At 51.7% G+C, this 7,622-nt stretch overlaps 1 long non-coding RNA gene across 1 annotated transcript; it reads right to left on the reverse strand.

The window, feature by feature from the left end:
• Positions 1 to 270: 270 nt before the first annotated feature.
• On the reverse strand, positions 271 to 3,058 carry LOC106726412. Its single transcript, XR_001362484.1, has 3 exons — positions 2,870 to 3,058; positions 1,874 to 2,179; positions 271 to 794 (listed from the first exon to the last, which is right to left on the reverse strand). It is a non-coding gene; the product is annotated as an uncharacterized LOC106726412 (long non-coding RNA).
• Positions 3,059 to 7,622: the final 4,564 nt, after the last annotated feature.

The raw sequence follows: 7,622 nt of genomic DNA on the forward strand, positions 1-7,622 counted from the left end.
CCCGATCTGCCCTGCTCTGTGCATGACGGGGCGGCGCCCCAACTCCCCAATCGGCCCTGCTCTGAGCCTGACCAGGGGCTGCACTTAGGGATTGGGCCTGCCCTCTGCCACCCGGGAGCAGGCCTAAGCCAGCAGGTCGTTATCTCCCGAGGGGTCCCAGACTGCGAGAGGGCACAGGCTGGGCTAGGGGACTCCCCTCCCCCCGCCCCCCGAGTGCACAAATTTTTGTGCACCGGGCCTCTAGTTGTATATAAAAAAGATCAGATATAAATAAAAGAAGATTCTATGGAAATAAACTGATATAAAATAAACTAAATGTGAAAGAAAAAGGTTATATGTGAAATAAACTAGTTGTCCTCCATCCTTTAAGAGTCTAAAGCATATAAGAAAGAATATTTTTACCCTATTAATGTAATAAGTTGTTTTGATGTACTCTTTTTTGCCTTATTGACTTTTTAGAGCATTTAAATGATAAACTGAGTCAAATTCTACAACCTCTGCTCAGGATAAAGGGCAACCTGGTATTGGTTTCTCTAGTGGAACAGCACCCAACCCATTCCTGCCCAGAGCAGATAAACCCTGCCCCAGGCCCTTGGCCTAAAGAAGCGGTGGGTCACGTGCCCACGGCCTCTGCCCTGGAGCACAGTAACGGCCAGTTTGCAGAGGACTCGCCAAACACGCCCTGATCTCTGGGAGGAAAGAGGAGAGCAGAGCGGAGAGGTTTTCTTTCTCTGGCTCCGCACGTTCCTCGGCATGGAGAGGCCAGCAGGTCAGGATGGATTCGATGGCACCGCCTGAAGAACCAAGAGTGGGCTTATGTGAACACTTTCAGGAAACAAATCAATGGCACCAGCCACAGATACAAATGTGGCGCCATATCTCATGGGGAGTGTGGCCAGCCACAAAGCATTCCTGGGAGCAAGCAGGCAATGCGAAGGTGTTGGGGACCCCTCGGCTATGACCCCTAGAACAACAGGTCTCTTATGGGCGTTCATGGTCTCCCTCTAGTCAGTCTCACTGAGTTCATCGTTTTGCAGACTACACTCCATCCAAGCACAGAACCTGGGAGTGGAGCCGACGGAGGCCTCTCCTCCCGGCAGCTGGAGAGCGTGCTGTGTGCAGGAGGCAGGGAGCGGGAGGGTCTGGTGGGGTGTGCAGTGAACAGGTGGCCCCAAATCTGTCTGTGTGGGGTGGAGTATGAATCTGAAAATATGCTCTGAAACTGAAATCTGAACCACATAAAGGAGGGACACGCTCTAAGGCAGTCTTCTCAAAAGTTCCCGCGCAAACTTCCCTGTCAGGAGCACCTGCGTGTGCGAGCACCAGAAGACGGGAGATGGGCGTGCTGGTTCCGCCACCCTCTCCACTCGCAAATGCACCGAAGTCTTGGTCTGAGGTGTTGATCATATGATAATGTTGTATGCTTTTGTATAATCATCCATGCTGGCTTTAACATAAATGTGTAGTTTGAAATTATCAGTTAAATTCCTTAACTGGTCCCCCAGAGAATCATGTAGTAAATTGCTGCTTCAGGAAGACACACTGTGACTTGTTTCTGTGACCCGGCCCTGGCCCCTGCACCCTCAGCAAGTCTGGTTTAACCAGAGTGGCTGCGGGCAGGCCTTCTGCCAAGAAACCAGCCCAGGCCACCATGGAGCAGGCTCCGCAGCCAGGGCCCCTGCGCGCCCTCTTCTCCCCTACCCTTCCCTCACCCCCCCCCCCCCCCCCCCCCCCCCCCCCCCACCTCACGATCGATCGCCAAAGGACTGAGCAGCTAAAAAACTAAGACTTGAAAAAAAAGGGAAAACAAACAGAAAATTAAGTACAAGAAACACAAACCGGCACCTTTCTTGCCTCTTTCACTTGCTCTCACCTGAGGTCTGAGGTCTAGAGCTTTAGCTCAGGACTGGCCGGGCTTGCTGCCATTGGACCCATGCAAGCTCGTGTTCCCCTCTAGGGCCTGGTCTCCCGGACACCCAAGGAGGAAGAACTGTGGTCAGGGCCCCAGTGTGACTCAAGACACACATGGTGTCTCACAAACACACACACACACACACACACACACACACACACACACACATCTGGGACACAGTGCAGTGAATCTTGAGATCAAACAGCTCCTTTATCTTTGTAGAGTGGGGAGTCTCTTTCGTTTCTGGGCTCTGACATCCATTCCTTCCTATGGAGAGACCAGCAGATCAGGACGAATTTGATGTCGCTTCCTGAAGAAACAAGAGTGGACTTATGCCCTAGCCGGTTTGGCTCAGTGGATAGAGTGATGGCCTATGACCTGAAGGGTCCCTGGTTCGATTCCGGTCAAGGGCACATGCCCAGGTTGCAGACTCAATCCTCAATGGAAGGTGTGCAGGAGGCAGCTGATCGAGGATTCTCTCTCATCATTAATGTTTCTCTCTCCCCCTCTCCCTTCCTCTCTGAAATCAACATATACACTGAGTGGCCAGATTATTATGACCACCTGACATTTGTAGGCAAATTAGCTGTACACTGCATTGTATGGGATATGCAAGCCGAAGGCCTGTTCGAACACCTTCGCTGTCTGCAGTTACCAAGATAAAATGTCTCCAATTCGCACAGGAATACAAGGATTGGACAGTCGAGCATTGGGAAAAAGTCATGTGGTCCAATGAATCATGTTTCCAGTTGCATCATGCAGATGGCAGAGTGAGAATTTGGCGGAAACAGCATGAAAGCATGCAACCCACATGCATGAGTACAACCCTTCAAGCTGGTGGGGGCAGTGGGTCTGGCCCCTAGCAACTTCAGTGCAAAATTATAGCTAATTTGCCTACAAACATCAGGTGGTCATAATAATCTGGCCACTCAGTGTATATATAAAGAGGGGACTTACATGAACACTTGCAGGGACGAAATCGAGGCAGCGGCAGGAAGTACAAAACAGCATCCGCACCTGGAACCCTCCTAGCGCTGGATCTGCGGGGTCTGCTCCGTCAGGACATGGCAAGGATGGGGTTACTGGCAAACTGAACAGTCCTAGATGAGATGCCAACTCTGCTATCAGGGTCTCCTCAGTCCTGTATTCTATCAGGTGTAAAATAATGCTGAGTCACGCAGTGAGCACGACACCCACACGTGACTCCACTGTGGGCCAGGAAGAGGGCAGCCTTTCCTCAAAGGCACGATGCAGAGCCAGGCACCAAGCAGCCCTGACAACCTGGGGGCGGTGCAGAGTGTTCATTCCATTGCAGTCTATCCCGATATGTGCAGGTGGACAACATGTATATGGTAATATACATGATATGTCTGAGGTTTCCCTCTTCGTCACTGTGCAGAAATTGGCAGCAAGGAACCAGAATTCACTTAGTTGGAAATAATTCATCCTCATTTCCAGGACAAACACCACAATTGAATTCAGTCTCTGAAATTTGAGTAAATTGCATGATTTTGTTTCCACTGTGACCTTTGGAACCTGGCTGATGAAGGGTGGGTCTGCAAGCACAGCCAGTCTGTCCTTACCTACACTGACCTGCCGGAACCCAGCGGTTCAGCCAGGCGCGGCTACTGATCAGCCAGGCTCTGGTTAATCTTTAGTGCTGAGAAGCTGCCAGATTTTTCAGCTGCCTGCACCCAGGTGCATGGAGGAACCTTTCCTTTCATCCTTGTCCTGTCCCACAAGGGCAGGAAGGACAGTCTCCTGTGGGAAGGGTCACTGAATAACTTAGAAAAGATTTGGTGACAGCAACTGAACTCGAGGCTGCAGAATCCGAGCCAGGAACACAGGCTCGCCTCCATCCAGCCACCGCCAGCTCTCCCTCTGCACTGAGACTGGGCTGGGACTGTTTAAGTAAGGGTGCACCAGTGTCATCACACTCTACCCTCAGTGAAGATCCTCCCTACCGACTATCAAAACGCCCACATGAAGCGCGAGTCTGTCTGTGGTCCCTGGCTTCACGGGAAGGACATTTTGCAGGGTAACTGTGTGTTAAGGATACACTTTGACGATCTCCCGTGGCAGGGTCAGTTGGAGGGAGAGCTAATCACTCAATAAACAGAGAAAAGAGAGATGCTTATACTTAATAAGCCATTACAAATGGAAAAAGCAAGCTCCTTCCCAACGTGATTCTCTCTAGAAACAAATGGCTTGGATCCAAGCACTACAAAGCCCTCTCAGAATACCGAGAGGCCTCCAGGCCCCAGCGCCCAGAACGTAATCCTTCCGCATCTTCTTTCATATGGAAGTACCTTCACCCAGGGAAGAGGAAATGATTGTGTGTGCGCTCACGCGCCTGTGTCACAGTAGTGATTTTTTCTTTTGTCTTAAGTTACAGAGCTCCTGATGTGCCATCCGTCCTTCTCTCTGGGGAGCAGACCAGCAAGGAAAGGGGAGGGCCAGCCAGAGGCGGGAGCCCAGGTACTGGGAATCGCCTCCACAAACCCCTCCCAAAGGGGTTCCCAGCCCCTTCCTCCATGGCCAGGAATCTCAATGAGCTAAACACCACAGAGCCTCAGCGGTTCAGCAAGAGGCACAGTTGGCCTGGTGGCAGAAGGGAGGTCGCGGTCTCTGCCAAGGCTTGCTGCTCTGGTTTCTCCCATCTCTGCCCGGTGCCAACCCTCCTGTCAGAGGAAAGAACCAGTGTGGTTCGGTGGCCAAGGAAAAGCTCAGGCTCGGAGCCTCGGCCACGACCCTGTCACCACAGTCCTTTCCACTTATTATCTTGTACCCACTCTGGATATTTTCACTTAAAATGTGGGAGGAAAGAAAACTAACCTGTTTCCCCAGGCTGGGATATAAAAAGAAAAAGAAAGGATACTAGAGCACTTCGTACATGCAGTACACATGACCAGTAAACAAGGCTGGCCTGGGGTGACCAGCAAATAGGGCCACGTAAGGAAGTGGAGGGGCACTTTGTACGTGAGAGAGCTCCCAAACTAGGGAATTCAGGGGGTAGAACGACAGCCCCTCTCCCCGCACTTGGACACTTGCTATTTCTCAGCCCCTTTCCAGAAGAAAAGGGCTTTACAGATTTCTACCAGTCCACGGCCCATGTCTGGGACACTGGCTTCTCTTTCAATTGGAATAAATTAAAAAATCCAGGAAAAAGTCAAGCATGACCTTTTTCTCTGCCCTCTACTTAATGGAGGGTGACTCTCTGGTCTCCTTCTAGAAACAAAGAATGGAATAGGGCTCACTAATGTGACAGCCTCTCTATTTTCCAGCTTGCGATCAGAAAGAGAGGCCAAAACATGATCACCAAACAGTGTTAGTTCTGCATACCTTTCTGTCTTGGCCATTTCTCCTCTTTTCTAAACTCAAAAATTAAACATCAGAAATTTGAGATAATTGCCACTCTGCTAAAACCTGGCCTTATTAGTAGTATTTCATTATGTTTGTATATTTACACTTAAAAAACTGTTTCAGCTCTGGCCCGTATGGCTCAGTTGGTTGGAGTGATGTCTCATACACCAGAAGGTGGTGGATTTGATTCCTAGTCAGGACACATACCTCGTTGCAGGTTTGATCCCTGGTTAGGATCGTACAGGAGGCAACTGATCAATGTTTCTCTCTCACATTGATGTTTCTCTCTCTCAAATCAATTTTTTAAATGTTTAAAGAAAAACTAGTTCAAAACCACAATTGTGTATCACCCATTAGGCTATCATTTCAAAAAACAAAATGGAAAGTAACAAGTGTTGGTGAGGATGTGAAGACATTTGAACTATGACGCAATGCTAGTGGGAAAGCAAAATGGTGCAGTCACTGTAGAAAATGGTGTGGACGTTCCTCAAACAATTTAATGCAGAATTACCAGAGGGTACAGCAAAGCTAACTCTGGGTGTGTATTCAAAAGAACTGATAGTAGGATCTCAAAGAGATGTGTGTTCATCACTTTCATGGCGGCATTAGTAACAACAGCCCAAAGGTGGACACAACCCAAGGGCCCATCAATGGGTGAATGAATACCTAAAATGTGCTCGATATATACACTGGGATATTATCAGGCCTTGAAAAGGAAAGAAATTCTGACACATACTACAACATGGATGAACCCTGAAAACAGGCTAAGTGAAATAAGCCAGACACGAAAGGACAAATGCCGCATGATTCCGCTTATTTGAGGTCCCTAGAGTGCTCAAACTCAGACAGAGAGAAAGCAGCAAGGCGGTCGCCAGGGGCTGCAGAGGGAGGAGTGGGGAGGCGGTGTTTAATGAGTGCAGAGTTTCATTTTGGGAAGATGAAAACGTTCCGTGGATGGATGGTGGTGATGATTGTACAACATTGGGAGTGTAGCTAATGCCCCGAACTGTACCCTTAGAATGGTTAAGATAGTAAGTTTTATGTGTGTTTTAGCACAATAAATTAATGTGTATGTCCGTCTTCATGTTCTACCTCAGAACATACTTGAGGGAGGAACAGGTATTCTCACCTCCATCCTGTAAACCCAGGAAGGCAGGGCAGAAGGCTCTCAGTCTCTCAGCTACTCTGGGTCCAGACTGGTGAGAGCACTGCTCTCCCCTGGCATCTAGACTCCAGCCCGGACACCTCAGGGGCATCGCCAGGCAACGACTGGCTGCCCACTGGCCTTTCCTGCTCCGGCCCTTTGTCTGGAGGGTGGAGATCGGTCACCCAGATGTTGGGACCCAGGGGGATCGGGGGGCGCTGGCAGGCATGTCTCCTCCCTTCTCATCCTGTGGCACAGCTGGTTGGAGACACCAGACCTTTCGCCACCTTCCCAGGCTGCAGTGATGCCCTGAGCTGACAGGGGTGATGCCCGGATGTATATCTTCCATGACCACTGCACGCACAGCGGCCTAGAACTTTGGGGGAAGGCCTGGGTCTCCTCAAGCTGAAGCTCACTTTCTGGGTAGGAGGGTCCCGGCCCTCCATCCCTTCCTGTGGCCCCGCCTTTGTCCTCCAGGGTGCACCACTGCCAGGCTCCTCCAAACAGCAGCTCCCAGTGTCCAGGGCAGCTGCCCAGAACCCACCCCCTCCCTCCCAGGAGATGCTGTCCGAGGCCACAGCGGGACCAGATCCCCCAGTGGGCCTGGCATCCCCTGGACCCTTTTTGGGCTGCAGACCTCTTCATGAGGGGGCTCATCCTTCCGGAACAAGTGCACCGCCCAGCGCTACTTAGGACTTTCCATCACAGGCCAAGAGAAACAAGAGCTTGAAGGACTCCAGAGCCCTATAAGGCAGGTGCAAGAGCTTCTCTTCGGTGGCCTGGGGAACGCGGGAGGAAGGGCAGGGCAGGGGCTGGCCCAGCGGATGGACGGACGGGCACAGGTGGCAGGCTCCCGGCCCCTGGGAAGGCGGGCTTTGGGGGACTCCGGAGAGCCCGAGAGCGTGTACCTTCTGTGTGGGACGGTGACCGGTCCCCGAGTGGGGGGAGTGGAGGAGGGTGCGGGAGAGGCCCCTCTGCGGGACCCGCGCCTCCTTGGTGCCAACCTCCACCCTGCGGCAACTTTGTGCTGCTCCCGTTAGATGGCGCCCGAGACTTTCTAACCACTTGTGCCAGAGCTCCTGGCCGGAACAAAAAGAGCCGCGGTGCAGAGTGTGTGACCGAGAGGGCTCCGTGTCGCCTGGCACCACGCGTGGCCTGGTCACGGGTGGGCCGCCCCGGCCTAGGACGCGCTCCGCAAGGGCA

The sequence above is a fragment of the Myotis brandtii genome, unplaced genomic scaffold (assembly GCF_000412655.1).
Source record: "Myotis brandtii unplaced genomic scaffold, ASM41265v1 scaffold263, whole genome shotgun sequence".
In the NCBI taxonomy this organism is placed as follows: Eukaryota; Metazoa; Chordata; class Mammalia; order Chiroptera; family Vespertilionidae; genus Myotis; species Myotis brandtii.